We start from the raw sequence: 15890 nt of genomic DNA on the forward strand, positions 1-15890 counted from the left end.
GGCTGCAGCTTGTAATGACTAATCTCTGCAATGTCCCGATACGCTCAGGAAAGGTGTAATTACATACGACTAAGCTTGTATGTACAAGGTAACATGTAACTGTACTTAGCTGAAGGTGATTTTTACCGCTAAATATATTCTAAATGTGCCATAGTTGCATACAAGAAACAGTGATGATGTTGCATATTGTCATGTGGCAGCGACAACGCCGGAGCCAACAGAGGAGCAAGAAGGTGTCACATAAACGAGCTCTTTACTGAAATGACTCGCGCCCACAAATAGCTGAACAACTCGGCAGCGGCGATAGCAACAAACCTGTTCGGTGGTCGTCGAGCAGAATTCCCGCCGCTCTCGGCCGTGCGCAGTATAAAGCTGACAACGAACTTTCGTGACATGGCGTGCAAATTAACCACAACAGTCTCGAACAGCGTAGAATCGGTTCCGCACGGGTGCGATCATTCGAGGTAAATCTGGTCATATCTTGCGCCACAAACAAATTTTTAAAGCAGAGTACCGGCGGCCTTGAGCACGAACAAATAAACATGAAAAAGAGTCGCTGCAATATAAATTCATTTTGTCTTGGTGATGTCGTTGTGATGCGTTCTCCGTTGTTTCTTGGGATATTGTCGCTAGATCTATTTCTAGTTCTGGCTTTCCTTTGGGCTATGAGTCCAAATACTGGTGTCTGTATTTGGTTGCATTGAATAATGATTTTTTTCAATACGAATAACTCATGTTCCACTTGTAACGAGCCGACCTGCATGCTTTTCTCTGAATGATTTTGAATGCGCATTGACAACGGTGGAGCAGCAACTAAATACTCCCAAAGTTTATGGGGAACGATGCGAATGCCAAAAATGAAGAGAGACGGCCCTTGCTTCACAGAAAAGATGATACACGCAGACTGTGAGATTTTCGTCATTCATAACGCTGTTCAAACAATCTGAAACAGCGTCGCACCCCATCGAACACTGGCTCGCCTAGAAGAAGGAGAAATGCCTAGTGAGCACGAGCCAATGTCTTCGCGAACTTTCCCAGAATTAATTCAAGCTGATGATGACAGCTGAAGCAGTATTCACGAATTTCACGGTCAGTGTGTCTCTTCAGTTAAAATAAGCTCCCTTTAAACCATGCGTACAGTGAGGAGTTATAATATTAGTGTAACACTGCATATTGCTAGCAATATTTTTACATTCGACGTTCGAAAAAACTTTACTTTCAGAGTCACAATCTGTCGACATGAACTTGAACGGAGCCCACTCTCTCTTTACCAGCATTTCTTGGCGATGAAACTACCCGGCTTTTTTTCGAAAGTGTGCTAAACAGCCTGTGCCTCCAAACTCATTGAAATCAGCAGTAGCACAGTAGAAAGAATAGAAATATAAAGTCCATAACACTCCTCCAGGTTTACATCTGGATAAAGCGTCCGTGAAATGAGCTGGTAGCAGATAAACAGCTATATTTTTATGTATAGATATGCAACAGGACGACTGATGTCCCAGAACTAACCTTCTGATATCCTGATAATACTGTTAAAGGGGAAAGGTGTTTGAAGCTGGGCATTGTAAACAGCATTATACACAGCGTTGTTTAGTGCGGCCTCAACCAGCAATGTACTGTCGATTATTCGCTCCGATGTATCAAGGTGCTGCAACCGCACATCAGATAATGCAACGTTTGAAGGTAGATTTTTTTTCGCGTGTACTCGGTACAGGGGCCAATTGAAAAAAGTCTCGGGTTTATTTAAGACTCTCGTTGCATATATAGATTTTATATCTATACTCTTTTTCGTGAGGCCCGTTTCTGCCCTCAAGAACCAAACATTACCTCTAAAGCTCAAATCAGCCTTTATTATTTAACTTAGAAGTTTATTTCACAGCACTTTCAGACCACTGCTTGGACGGTTAGTCACTCGGAAGGAAGGAAGGGAAGGGAAAACTTTATTTACAGTAATGGTTCTTCTGCGGTTTGGGGGCTTCTTCAGAGACGTCTTGGTTCTACCCCCAGGAGCCTTCTCTGTCGAAGTCGTGCACCTCTAACCAGTGGTCGGTTGCCCTCAGTCCAGGGCTCCGCTGGCCACTGCCGTCCGTTGAGCTCGCTGTACCAGACCTTGTTGGTCTTCGCAGCGGTCGCTGGACAGCAGAGTCTCCCACTGCTCCGCACTCGGGTTTTGTATTTTGGGGACCACGTCTATGTTTTGGCAGGCCCATGTGATGTGGTATAGTGTAGGTTTTTCGTCGCACCAGGGACATTTGTCCGTGTATATCGTAGGGTGCATTTTGTTTAGTATATGTAGGTTTGGGAAAGAGCCTGTTTGTAATTGTCTCCAAGTGACAGCTTCCTCTCTGCTGAGAGATTTGTGCGGTGGGGGATATCGCATTCTTCTGCCTCTATAGTTTTGTAGTATGGCCGAGTATTCCCTGGGTGCTGGCGCGAGTTCCGCGGTCTCGGCGGAAGCTCGGAAAGTAATGTATCCTCGAGCTATCCTGTCGGCCTCTCGGTTCCCTGCAACCCCCGTGTGCCCCGGTACCCACACAATTTTGTGTAGGATCTTGTCGTTTTGTTCTTCCCGGTTTTTAATTCTGTCACTCGCTGCGAGGAGTATACGGAGCGCGTGACGACCTATCCTGCCATTCATGTAATTTCGGCAGGCTGTTTGAGAGTCCGTAAGTATTGTTAGTGACCGCCCGGTTCTATAGCCCTCCGCCAACGCTAGAGCAACGGCTACTTCCTCGGACTCTGCAGCTGTGCAGCCTCGCAGAGACGCGCTGGTCATTTCGCGTAAAGACGAATCGACCACCGCCGCTACAGCGATTTTGGTATCTCCTCCTCTCCAAGACGCGTCTGTATACACGGTCGTGGCTTGAGGAGCGTATGTTTTCTCGATGAATTCGGCCCTCGCTTCTCTTCTGCCTCGATGGAGGTTGGGATCCATGTTTTTTGGTATTGGCGCTACCTTGAGGGTCTTGCGAAGCTCGTCGGGGATCGTTGCCGTCCTCGACATTTCTCGCATCTGCTCGCGGTATCCGAGCCTCTGCAGGAGCGCTCTACCTGTCGTTGTTTGCAACAGCCTGAGTTTTTGCGACTCATGCTGCGCCTCTCGTAGCTCCTCAAAGGTGTTGTGTAATCCCAGGGCCATGAGTTTTTCTGTAGACGTGTTGCGTGGTAGTCGGAGCGCTGTCTTAAACGCTTTGCGTAGCAGGGCATCCGCTTGTTGTATTTCATTTTTGTTGAGGCACTGGTAGGGTAGGCTGTATGTGATTCGACTAACTACTAGGCTTCTGACTAGTTTTAGTGTGTCTTCCTCACGCATGCCATGTCGCCTGTTGGTGATGCGGGTGATCATGCGTGCGACTTGTAGCGTTGTTGCTTTCAGTAGGGTAAAAGTGTGAGTACTGCGCTGGTTGGATTGAACCCACATGCCCAAAATTCTTATTGTTGTCTTTTCGGGTATGGGCGTCCCATCTAGGTAGACGTTGAGTTTTAGGTCCTCGTTGGTTGGGACAGTCCGGTTTTGCTTGCCTCTCCAGACTCTCAGCAGTTCCGATTTCTCGGTAGAGCATGCGAGTCCTCTTTCTGCAAGGTATTGCTCTACACAAGAGGCCGCTTGCTGTAGCCTTTCTTCCTTCTCTCCGAGACAGCCCGTGTTTGTCCAGACTGTTATATCGTCAGCATACATTGCATGCCTGATGCCTTCGATGTTCTCTAGTTTTCGAGCTAGGCCTATCATAGCTATGTTGAAGAGTAGGGGTGAGATAACTGACCCTTGGGGTGTTCCTTTGTTTGGAGTGCGAATTTTTTCCGATCGAAGGTCTCCTATGCCGATGGTGGCGGTTCTATCGGACAGGAAGGCTTTGACGAAGCCGTGGATTCTGCGTCCGCAATCCAGGTTGTCTAGGCCCGTAAGGATCGCTTCGTGGCTGACGTTATCGAATGCCCCCTTGATGTCCAGGGCCATTATGACATTTTCTCCCGTCCGAGGTACGTTTCGCAGGACATCTTCTTGTATTTGGAGGAGAACGTCCTGCGTCGAGAGCTTCGCTCTGAAGCCGAACATGGTATGTGGTACACAGTCGTTGTCTTCCATGTAATTTTGCAGTCTGAAAGTTACAACCCGTTCGTAAAGCTTGCCAAGGCACGACGTGAGTGATATAGGCCTGAGGTTTTCAATTTGTAGCTTTTTACCAGGTTTAGGTATCATTATTACTTCGGCGTGTTTCCAATCTTCGGGAACCGTCTCCGCCTCCCAATGTTTGTTAAGAAATGTGACGAGCTCTTTTATGAGGTCGTCGCTCAGGTTGCGGATTAAGGCGTTGTCGATTCTGTCCGCTCCGGCTGCCGTGTTTCTGGTGGTGTTTCTTATGGCCGCGTAAACTTCTTCCACAGTTATGGGGCGGTCGAGTTTCTCGTTTTCGGCTCCTCGATACGTTCCTTGGTATCGCGGGGGGTTGTGATCGCCGAAACATTTTTCTCGTGCCTTCTCCAGTAGGGCGATGTCTGATCCCTCGAAGGAGTGGATGAACCGGTGGATGGCTTTATTGTTCTCTGATTTTATTTTGGTCGGATCGATTAGTGCTCTTAAGAGATTCCAGGTTCTGGCCGTGCCTAGAGTTCCCCTAAGTGAGTCGCTGAGTTGTTCCCAATTTTGTTTCGCGAGTTGCATCGCGTATTCTTCCGCCTTTGCCGTAATTTCTGCTATCTTTAGTTTTAGTTTCCTGTTGTGTTTTTGCTTCCGCCATCTTTTGGTGAGACTGCGTCTCGCTTCCCATAGTCTGAGGAGGTGGGCGTCTACTTCAGGCGTTGCTGTCGTTCTCCTTAGACTTTTTGTGCATCGTTGTCGCGTTTCTCTCAGCATGCCGCTCCATTCCTCCAGTGATTGGATACCGCCTTCAGATTTGTTGCAAGCCCCACGAAACGCGTTCCAGTCAGTGATTTTCGCCTCTCCAATCTGGCGTCTTATGGTGTCGGATGCTATTCGTGTCCGGAGGATAAAGTGATCGCTGCCTAGATTTTCCATCATATTTTCCCACTGTGACTCCCTGCTGTTCCTTACGAAGGTGAGGTCCGGGCATGTGTCCGTGCTCACGCTATTCCCGATTCTCGTGGGGGTCGCAGGATCTGTGATTAGACTGCAGCCAAAGTATTCCGCTACTTCCACTAATGTCCTTCCCTTGATGTCTTGTTTCTGGTATCCCCAACTCCTGTCCATGGCGTTGAAATCTCCTACGATGATGAGTGCATTTTCTTTGGCCAGCTTGTGCGCTCCATAAAACAGTTCGAAGAGTTTGGCTTTTCTCGGAAAAAAAAAATTGGCTGTGGTTGTAGAATTGCGGAAGCAACGGCGCGGCAATCACAGCGGCGGCGGCATCTCAAGGGGCACTTTGATTGTCTAAAGTGCGTAGAGGCGAAAGCGTTTTCCGCACCACTTTGACTGCCTCTGTGGCACTGGTGACGTCACCACTGGATGGCTTCACTCATAATTAGTACTAATTATTACATACTGACAAATTACTAATTAATGGCTAATTATAGATTAATTACTAATACTAATTAACTGCTAATTAATAATGCTTAAGCTTCGCCTTTAGGAGTGGAACGCGACAGCGTGTTGTAGCGCTGCCAGGGAGTCCACGGAACGCCACCGCCCGTTCGGCGCGATGCCTTGCCCCTTGAACGCAACGTTTTTTGAGAAAAGGAAGTGCCGCAGTACTGCTCTGTCATCTCGGTGGGCACCCGAACCGCACCTTACAGGAAGGGAGGAAGTCGGAGTGAAAGAAGAGAGGGGGGCGGGGGGGGGGGGGGGGGGGGGGTCGTAATGAAGAAATTGAAATTGCATTTGAGGAAAGGAAATTACCCAGTGACTGTCTCACATATCTAGGTGGCCACCCGTCATCCGTTTGCAGAGGAAGGGAGGAGGTGGGAGTGAAAGAAGAAAGAGAAAGAGGGCCCGTAATCAAAGATGGCGCTGCCGCAATGAAGAAAATGAAAATTGGTTTGGTTTGGTTTATGGGGTTTAACGTCCCAAAGCGACTAAGGCTATGAGAGACGCCGTAGTGGAGGGCTCCGGAAATTTCGACCACCTGGGTTTCTTTGACGTGCACTGACAATGAAAATTGTATTTGAGGAAAGTAAATTACGCAGTAACTGTCTCATACTCGCTCCTCGCGCATGCACAATTGGGGCTCTCTGAGGCTAGGCGAAATCGCTCACACCTAGCGCAGTGTTGCTTCCGCAACAAAAAAGCTCGCCCAGCTGTAAACAACTCAGAAGCTCTGTAACGGAGCCGCTATAGGAGTACAGCAGTGCTGTGTGCGTCCTGATTTCTCGTGGCGTTAATTAGATCGGTTGGTCATGCGCCGCGACGGGGCTGAATTCTCATTGTTTCTGCGTACCTTTAGAAAAGGTGCTCGGATGAAACGGGCACTGCCATCCATAAACTGATACTGACGTTCTCTTACATTTCCGAATTGCCGGATGCGTTAACAATGCGGTACCGCGGACGAGCGCAATGCAAGGAGAGCATAAATCTAATTTAGCCGCCACACATAAGCCTACCGCTCTCGCTAATACAATGCTTCATTTTTTTACTTACGTGTAGGCGCAAACACAGACATTTTTTAAAAAATATGGAAATCAAGCGACTGCAGACTGGGTTATCTGCGAATACGAGGCTACGCTCGCTGGGAGGCCCATCGCTGACAGCTCTGCAGATTAGCTGGTAACTTTGGTACCAACTAATTCACGGGAAAATAGGCACTTCCGCCTGCTCCTATGCACAGTTTTTAGAGCGCGAGAGCTGCGCTTGACAGCCATTCTGCGCCTAGCAGCGATCTGCGACTACACGTATGAAATACAGCTGAAATACAGATAGAAAGGACAAATCATCCTCTGTATGGTAATATTATCAGATTTATTGGCAGTACATGTAACATTATTACGCTGTACTGCTGCTACTAATATATCAATAATATGTAACTACATTATATCTACAAGTACTGGTACCAGTTCTCTTTTTCGATGCGTAGGATAAGCGGACGCTCGTCTGATACATAATTTAATAATCAGCAGAAGCTAGCTATTTTAATGCAGAAAAGAGCGTTTATTAAAAAATCTCATCAATGATGGACTATCAGAAGAGGGGAAGTATCTTTGGTACCTACTAATTCATGAAAAAATAGGCATTTCCGCGTCATCAGAAACGCGTGGAACTCCTCATCGCTTAATACCGTACTTCGCACAAACTAACTCCAAGTTTTCTGTTTTAGTGCGCCAGCACTAGATGCTCCATTCCGCCACTCAGCCATTGTCTGTGAGGACCGACCCTCTGCCCACCGGGTTGTGGGCATCCTACTTTGGGCGGCCCATCTGCCACCTAGGTGGCTCCCCTAGGTGGCAGATGGGCCGCCTTGGCCACGTGACCTTGTCAAGCCGTCACATCCTGCCCACCGAATTGTGAGTAAACTGCCTGCCGTGGCAGGTGCCCGCTCAATTAATGATTGGCCGCAGAGGCTGCTCGGGATCTGGTTCTCGCAAGCCCCACCTATTGCATCACCTGCCATTGCAGGGGAGTGGTGCATCGCTTAACCGCTGCACCACTCACCTATGAGTGTTAAGTAGAGGCTGACCAATTCCGCATACGTGAGCATTAACCCGTTAACGCAATCGCGCCGATATTTGCCTGACACCTGCTTGACCTTGAAAGCCGAGCCTCGAACCGAAACCGAAGTGCTGCGCACCTGATTGGCATTCGGTCTAACCACTCCGCATTGTCCGCCATTTTTGTTTTCTGAGAACGATTGCCGAGTGTAATGCCCTACCTGTGAAAGTGATATCGGCTATTGAATTTGGCAAGGCATATCGTGATATATTTCAGGCACTCTATTCTTCAATTTTATTCGCTGTGCTTGTTCTGCCGATGACTGCCTGCTCTTGTGTTGATTTTGATCTGCCCTCCCTGCTTGGACCTAAACAAAGGTCTGCAATATTGTGTACATCAATAAATAAATAAAAAAAAAAACAAGAGGCGTCGAGGAAGGCACGCTGCTTTCGGTGCGTGTGCTAGCGACTCGGGCGACCTGAGCGACCTTTGCTTTTGCCGACCGACACGCGGGCGTTGATGCTTGCGCCTGTATCAGTATTCGATCACCTAGACCCGGAAGTGCCCTCAAAAATAGATCTAAAAGCGCTAAGATTCAAACATATCCGTCGCAGGCGCGTTCGAGCGAAAACAGGAAATGTGTTTTGGTTCAGGAAATGTGAATGCGTTGCCTCAGCCTCCAGGAAGGGAGGCGAATGGCATCGGCCGCTGATCCGGCGATGCAAGTGGCCTTCGGGAATCACTATTCCGTCTTCTCAGCCTATAGCGTGCTGTGTTCCTTTCACATTACTTGGTCAGCGTCTGTGGGGAAACATTCACATTTTGCGCGGTCACCGTTAGTATAGATTTAACGCGTCACGTTTCTCCGCCGGAGGCAGTTCTGTATTACGCTAACCAGGTTTTTCTGGGATAGTATACGGCAGTCCAATCATATCCCGGTCTGCAGGTGACGATTTTTACATTAGCGTACAAACAGCCGACTTTATTTCGCCTGTACCAGCGGCCGAACTGTAGTGAACACCTTGAAACAAGGTCATGATATAGAGCATGCAAACGTTTTGTCTTTTCAGTGTTGAGGGCACAGAACAGAGAAAGTGCGGAAATCATGCTCTTCAACAGTACTTTCCAGTACACTATTCGAGAATTTAATCTGAAAACAGGGATTACTTTTAAATACTTATATTGAAGCAGTTGCCGTCTAAGCCGCCTACATCGATGTGCTGTTAATTTTCCTCAAATATAAGGCTCCAATCGGAGCTGCCTGAACGCCGGCGGCTTTCGTCTCACTAAAACATGACCTGTTGGCGGACCATTACCATGACTTAAGGTCTGAACCGCGACCTGAGGCCATGAAAAAAGAAAGTTCTGGATGGCGCACCCTTAAACCCATCGCACGTGTACTTGGCGTGAATGTACACTAGGGCCAGAAATGGGAGTACTGTATGAGAAATGTGGGCCCAGACAACAAGGATCGCCTGAACCGGTTCATAAAAATGATGGTGACTGTCTTGGAGACAGTTTTTCAGGCGACAGCCCCAAATCACTAAGCGTCGGAGCTTTCGGTTAAAAAAGAAGAGAGAGAAAAGGTTAGGGGCTATAAATTGAACTGATGCGAAAGAAATGCGATACCATTTGTCTTTCACTCACCAATCCATTCCAATTTTAATTATATTTCAATTCCTATTCTGTTCCAATTCCGATTTATCAGAATTTGATCCTATTCTTATTCCATTTCTATTCGTAATGGCTAATTTTTGCTGAGTCATTCTTAGTCCGGCCTCTCCCTCCTATTCCCTACAAGTGGAGCGGAGCATTTCCCTCTCTCCACTTGCCACCTGCCACAGTTGGCAGGTGGAGGCTTCACACAGACACCAACGCCGGACAGTTGTCGCTTTCATGGCGCTCATGATGCTACCGCGTTAAGAGTGATAAGCGTATGCCGAACTGATTTTTAAAATTTGGTTTAAATATAGAAAAGTCAGTATCCTTCAGATGCACACATAGCTTGCTGGCTATTGAGTTCGAGGTAATAATTCGTCACAAGAGAGAATTAACTGAGTGCGGAATCTGGGAGCACGGTGAGAGAACGGAATCTTTGAGTTAAGCAGTGCAGCTGTACATTTTGGAGCACAGATAGCTCCGCTACTTTAAACTACGATCCTGGTGAAGACTGAAATGTTCCTGTATTTCTTCAAGCTTCGCCTACTAGTGTAACACCTTCTTTTCGCAGACTGTCATTTTCAGAGCCTCTACTGGGTTAAGAAGCTTTAGCACGGCATGTAAGGACACTGGCGGCGTTTCTAACCGTAGCAATCCACCGTCAATTCGAAACCATGCAAAAGCTTGACGAACTGAGTAATCGGGGACCTTGTAGCTCATTCTGGATTTCGGCCGCGGTCATTTTTTCTTTCTTTCCAATCCGAAACTTTGTTTTCATAAAATGTTTGCTGACTTCACAGTCCTTTCCGTGACTGAAGGAGTGAGCAACGTGTCGCAAGCAACAATTACACTTTCATTTATTACAACCAGATGAAGCTACTCAAACATGAAAGCAACTAGACAGGCCTAGTTACGTTAAATTTCGGCCCGATCACTTAATTTTCAGGCTGTTACAGTTACTCACGAATTATTATTCATGTTATTCAGGAATATTCGTGCATTAATTGCTTCTACATAAAGTAAACTGCTTTTACTAACAAACAAGGCAAGGTAAGCGGCATCATGCGTGACTGTTGAGCGCAAAATGGCGCCACATATATCTTCGAAAAGAGAGAAGAACAATAAATAGTTTGTCCACGGGAAATATCACCGAAAAAAAAAAAAACCCTAAAATTACTTTCTGAAATAAACACCGAAAAAAGTCCGCGGAATTCTCAAAAATAAAAACCGAAAAGTCCAGCCCCTACATACTACCTACGGGTGCACTCGACATCTATATTTATTAACGCTTTATTAACCGAAATGCGCTGCGCGAGCTTGCAGGACAAATCGAAGGTTGGATGCTAGATTCCTCAGAAGTCAAAACTGTCCCAACGATGATCTAATGTCGCCGAACAGGGCGTCGGGTTCACGCTTGCACTAGGAGCAGTAAATTAGGGGTGCCCGCCGCAGTGTCTATGGCATTCGGCTGCGTCATAGTCGTGGGGACAGTTAAAAGAAATCCAGGCAGTGGAACTAAATCCGGAGATATGCACGACAGCGCCTCTTGTAGCCCGCGTGTAACTTCGGAAAGTTGACTCCCACTTAATCGAAGGGCGCAAGTTGCCGTCCCTGAGCTAGATGTCAGCAGGTTCACGTGTTATTTTTGTGCTAGTTACTAAATGGTGGACACTAGCTTCCAAAGGTAACACACTTCATAGAGAGGTCGACGCGAGTTTTCTGCATATCGTAGAGCTGTTTACAACTAACAGCCTTAGTGACTAGGTCATCTTGTGCACTCTGCCTGCTTAGCCTGCCTATCTTTGTGATATCTCTCCCTCTCCAACGTGCACAGTGAAGAAAACCTCCGACACTTTTTATTCGTCCTCTCTCGAAGAAGTGATAGGGGTAGCTCTGACGAACCTAACCTACACAAGCGCTCACTTCCAGGCTCTCCTAGATTGCATGACTGTGCAAGGCAGATTCTCGCAAGTGCCGGCTCATCTGTATGCACGGTTCAGGAGCGCTTTGATCGCGTTCTCTTTGGACAGCGGGGCGTCGCAGGAACTTTGGGCTGCGACTTCGTACGCCTACAACAGCCGACGACGGAAAGCGTCAGAAACCGCGGAGAAAGCTATGCATATGTCTCTCGCTGTAAAAGGAAAAGTAAAGCGAAATAGTATACAGCTATAGTGTACATATAACCTCCAGGAAATAGCTGCGGAAGGTTGCGTCGGCTACGCATTCAGAAACTTGGCATGCGCCTCCAAGTGCTTCCCACGCGAAACCCAGCAAAACCATTGTCTTCACGAACACCAAGGCACAAACGATGACAATGAGAAACTCGTTCTGGCGCTGCGCTGTCGTCAAGGTGAAAACGCTTCTCGTCTAGTGACGTGCTCGGCGCCGACTTGTTTTCGCAACGCTGTATGCCTGGCTTGCGTGACTCTCTGCGGCCCTGCACCGCCGCTGCTTTGCTCGGTCCTGCTTTTTCGGGCACAAAAGGCAAGGTTGGTTGGCCGCAATGAGCTAATACTTGAGAAGAATAAAAAAAAATGAACACTGTCTAAAAGGGTGCATTCGTGAGAAAAAGACTAGCAGGATTAGGAACTAAGTGGTTAACCATGCAGCGCAAGTGGCAGATTCGGTCTTATGCTCAGCCAAGGCTGAGCATATTATGTGCTTATAAAGTGATGCAAGATGCGGCTTCGTGATAGCACTGTATCTGATGTTTAGCGAGCTAAAGAACTAACTATCACGAATGGAAGGTTCATTGGGATATCTGCACAAAAGAAGCCAACATGCTCTGAAACCAACATGCTTTGACGAAAGCTGCTTTTTTATGGTGTTGGTTAGAGCTTGAAAATAACTGCGCAATTATTTTCAATAGTCGCTAATCTTAAAGGTGCACTGAAGAGGAATGTGAACTCGTCTTTTTGCCGCGGGAACTTGATCTACACGTTCCGAGCACTCTTAGAAACTTCGACTCATTGCCCTGTGTGGCCGATTTCCCTAATTAAATTGATTTAACGTCCGGCTCCCGCCTTTATTTTTTGAATTCTCCCCGTTCGGTGGGCGGAGTCGACCAACGCGTGGAGTGCCTTTCAGCCAGCTCCGTGGACGCTTTGCTTTCACTTTATTTTGTTTTTTAGGTTTCCGTGAATAAATAGTTTCATTCGCACATAATATAGCCGCAAAATAAGCCCGCAGAAATAAAAATACGCGCGGACTATTGCTTCTATGGATTACTACGTATTACTCCGCCGATGGCAGAGCGGCAAGCCGCCACGGGACTGAGTGAAAGGCACTACACGCGTTGGTCGACTCCGCCCACCGTACGGGGAGAATTTAAAAAGAAAGGTGGGAGCCGGACGTTAATTCAATTTAATTAGGGAAATCGGGCATACAGGGCAATAAATCGAGGTTTCTAAAAATGCTCGGAACGTGTAGATTGAGTTCCTGCGGCAACAAGACGAGTTCAGATTTCTCTTTACTGCAACTTTAAGAGATAAGAAGAAAAGACAACCTGACACGGGCAGTATGAAAGATGCGACGGTGGACGACTGCACGGGATTGACACAGGCTTCCTGCTTATCCAGTAACAAACGCAGAAGCTTCAGAATACAAGGGGGGTACTGCGCACAAAAAGACAAGGACAAGAAGATAACACAACAAGAGCAGAAACCAGCTTAAAACCAGCTTCAGCTTCAACCAGCTTCAGAATGCTGATATTTTAGCCTAAACACTCTGACACCAAATGTAGCGAATTCGCGGAGCACAAATTGCACGCCGTGTACTTGTTACCGTTTAACGACCCGTGATGTCTCATTCTGGGGGAACGGCTGCCGAAAGAATTCCAAAAATATATATAGTAAAAAAAAAATGATCGCACTCGCTGCGCCCTTGGATTGCATTGGTATTTACCGTACAGACACTCGGAACTCTTGGGTCTCGTGAATAGGTCGTTGATTTTTTATTTGCTTTGAATTCATGACACTGTGCATCTCCACTACCTAACCTCTGCTCGAGGAAATATATTGAAACTGTTCTGAATATTTTTTTTTTTTTGCGTGTGAGGTCAATGGGGGGAGGGGTGGGGGGAGCATTTTTCCTGACGAATGATGTGTAGAAAAGCTGCTTCGAATCGAGTGGACTAAGGAAGCGTGACTATGGAAGGAAGCAGTCCTTCAACGTGGGCAGCAGTAGCACTGAGGGCGGGGAGCACAGTGGCGAATGCCGACAATAGTCTGAGTTTATTCTTTTTAAGGAACGTCTCGCGTGAACGAGGTCAGACTGCTCGAAAATATCACACTACCAAGTAACAGGAAGCCAGCGACTGCGCTGCTAAGCCAAATAAATTGCTTTTGCAACGGATGCAATCTCCCCCTGCGTATAGGCAAGAATGTCAGCTATTCGCGTGGTATTCATCAGGAGTGTTTCACTTCGAACTGGTCCTTGCTATAAATTGCGCTAGTTCTGCAAAATGAATGCGAGGTCGCGAAAAAGCGTGACCATCAGTTTCCCAAACTAAAAAAAAAAGATCCAATTTTGCGCATGTTAAAGCGGGGGCGTCGGATGTTGTAAATGGAGGAATGCATATTATCTTTTCGATGAACATGTGTGAAATCAGAATTGCTGAACAAAGCTGAATTGCTGACCAGGGGATTAAGACCAGCGGGTCGCGTGTATAGGGTCACAGGGCGTTGCCAAAGCTGCGTCAGTGCTCTGCTCCATCAGCAGAATTCAGCACGATTAAGCAAGGTCTTACTGCATGCTCTCAACGAACGCATGAGATACTCTGACTCCCTCTACACTGCGCAGTACATCGCACATATGACCTTGTACTTCAATGGTCATAGTGCAAACAGGGTCACTCGCAATTTTTGCCGCAGGGGTTCGGAATGGACATTGCCATTGCCACTGATTCAGTGCGAAATCAAATTCAGTCGCATGCTTGGACACATAATGGCCCAGCGCGTTCTCTCTCGTGCTCTTCTCCAACAAAGGTTCTCGGGAAGATTCGCGACGCTTGATAAGCCCATACTGTACTGGCGAAGATAACGAGGTACGTAGACCCGTCGTCTACACTGCGATGACGGACTCTGAAGGAGTCACCTGCCTGAGTTCCTTCGTGTGGCGTGACGGGGGCGGTAGGCGCGCGTCACGCTTCTCAAGCGCAACGCGCGTCAGAAGAATAAGGATTTGTTCTTAAAACGGAAATGGCATGAAGTCGCCCAACCTTTAGTTTGTAGTTAAGGAGTAATTACTCATTGCTATCCACTTGAGAGCGGCCACGTCCTCTGAGCACAAAACGTAGCCACGTGGATTCTAATCATAATTACTCCTCAATTCAAATCGACCGTACCTTGGTGGTTTTCCTTAAATTCACTGCAAAAATTTGTTTTGTTGACGGCGTTGATTGTGAGCAAGGGGACAAAACATCACCAATGTAAAACTGTCCATCGTGGACTTGCAAAATTGCAAGCATAAGCGGAATCACTGCATCACGCCTAAATTCAACCAGTTCGTTCGCCACCAGCTCAATTTCACCGACGTCCGAAACCTCAAAAACGAAAATTTTCGTCCAGGTAAGTCCATTTCTTTGCTCCTTTGGTGGAAAGCAGACACTCAGGCAGGCCTGCTGGGTCTGCAGTAGCTCGCTGTGATGCTCGGAACTTAAGCCAAAAACTATTGAGCGCCCTAACCATCGACAGGTGGCTAGAAGGCAAAGCGGCTAATACCGACGGAAGTGGTCCCGAGCAAAGAATCTTAACCAAGGGCGAGGGGTAAAAAGGAACCGGTCCGTCGTCGCTCACCGGCCGAGTCCGCGCGGACGCTGTGACGACGGGTGCCGCGCCGCTGGCGCCGATTGCCGGTGTCTGATCTCTGCGGCGACCGCGGGCGGCGCGACCCTTCATCGGGCGCGACCGCGGCCCGGCGGGCGCCCCCGGGCTCGCCGGTAGCCCGCCCCGGGCATCGATCGGGCGGCCCTTTGTGCTGTCCGCTCCCATTGGCCCGGCCGCGGGCACGCTCGGGGCGGCGGCCACATCGATTGGAGCAACGCCCGACCGCGACTCGAACCGCGGCAGGGGTGGAGACCCCGGAGACGAGCGCCGCGACCATTGGAAGGGGCCGCGCCCGGGGCGGGTTGCGCGACCGTCGAGGCGCGGCCACCTTTTGACGCCCGGTGAGAACGGCCGCAGGTGCGCTAATGCGAAGACCGTGTTCTTCGCCTCCTCCCAGCCAAACAGCCCCTCGACCGTCGGCGTCGTCGTTGACGCGGACGCGAAGAGGGGATTTCTCCCCCGCCGCCACCTACGCGAGATGCCTCCCCCGCGTGTCACGCGACACTCGAGTCTCGGGGTCTGCGGTCGCGCTAAACTGCCGTCTTTGTCTTCCCGACGCCTCTCCTGCTGCTGCTGCTGCTGCTGATTTTGCCACGGGTGGGTTCCTCCCCCTCGTTACGCACCGGTCGATGTGTCGACGAGGGAGTGCTCTGTTTCGCGCTTCACCGTTTCCTTTCCTCTTCTTGCTTTGTAAGTGTGTGCGGGAGGGGGTCACGCCATTTGTTCATGAATTCACCGGTGCCAGCCAGTTTCGTATACCCTAAGGAGATAGCGGTATTATCCGCGAATGGAGCCCGGCTTCGAATGAG

The 15890-nt window shown here is 48.4% G+C and overlaps 1 protein-coding gene across 1 annotated transcript in view; it reads right to left on the bottom strand.

Moving 5' to 3' along the window:
• LOC149341830 (nuclear hormone receptor unc-55-like) overlaps positions 1 to 15427 on the bottom strand; it is a 29498-nt gene extending 14071 nt beyond the window's left edge. The window contains exon 1 of the mRNA XM_089546703.1: positions 15052 to 15427. The gene's annotated coding sequence lies outside the window, so the exon portion shown is untranslated. The remainder of the gene's footprint in view (positions 1 to 15051) is intronic.
• Between the last annotated feature and the right edge of the window lie 463 nt (positions 15428 to 15890).

This window comes from Amblyomma mixtum, chromosome 5 (assembly GCF_055824585.1).
Source record: "Amblyomma mixtum isolate Tamu chromosome 5, ASM5582458v1, whole genome shotgun sequence".
Lineage (NCBI taxonomy): Eukaryota > Metazoa > Arthropoda > Arachnida > Ixodida > Ixodidae > Amblyomma > Amblyomma mixtum.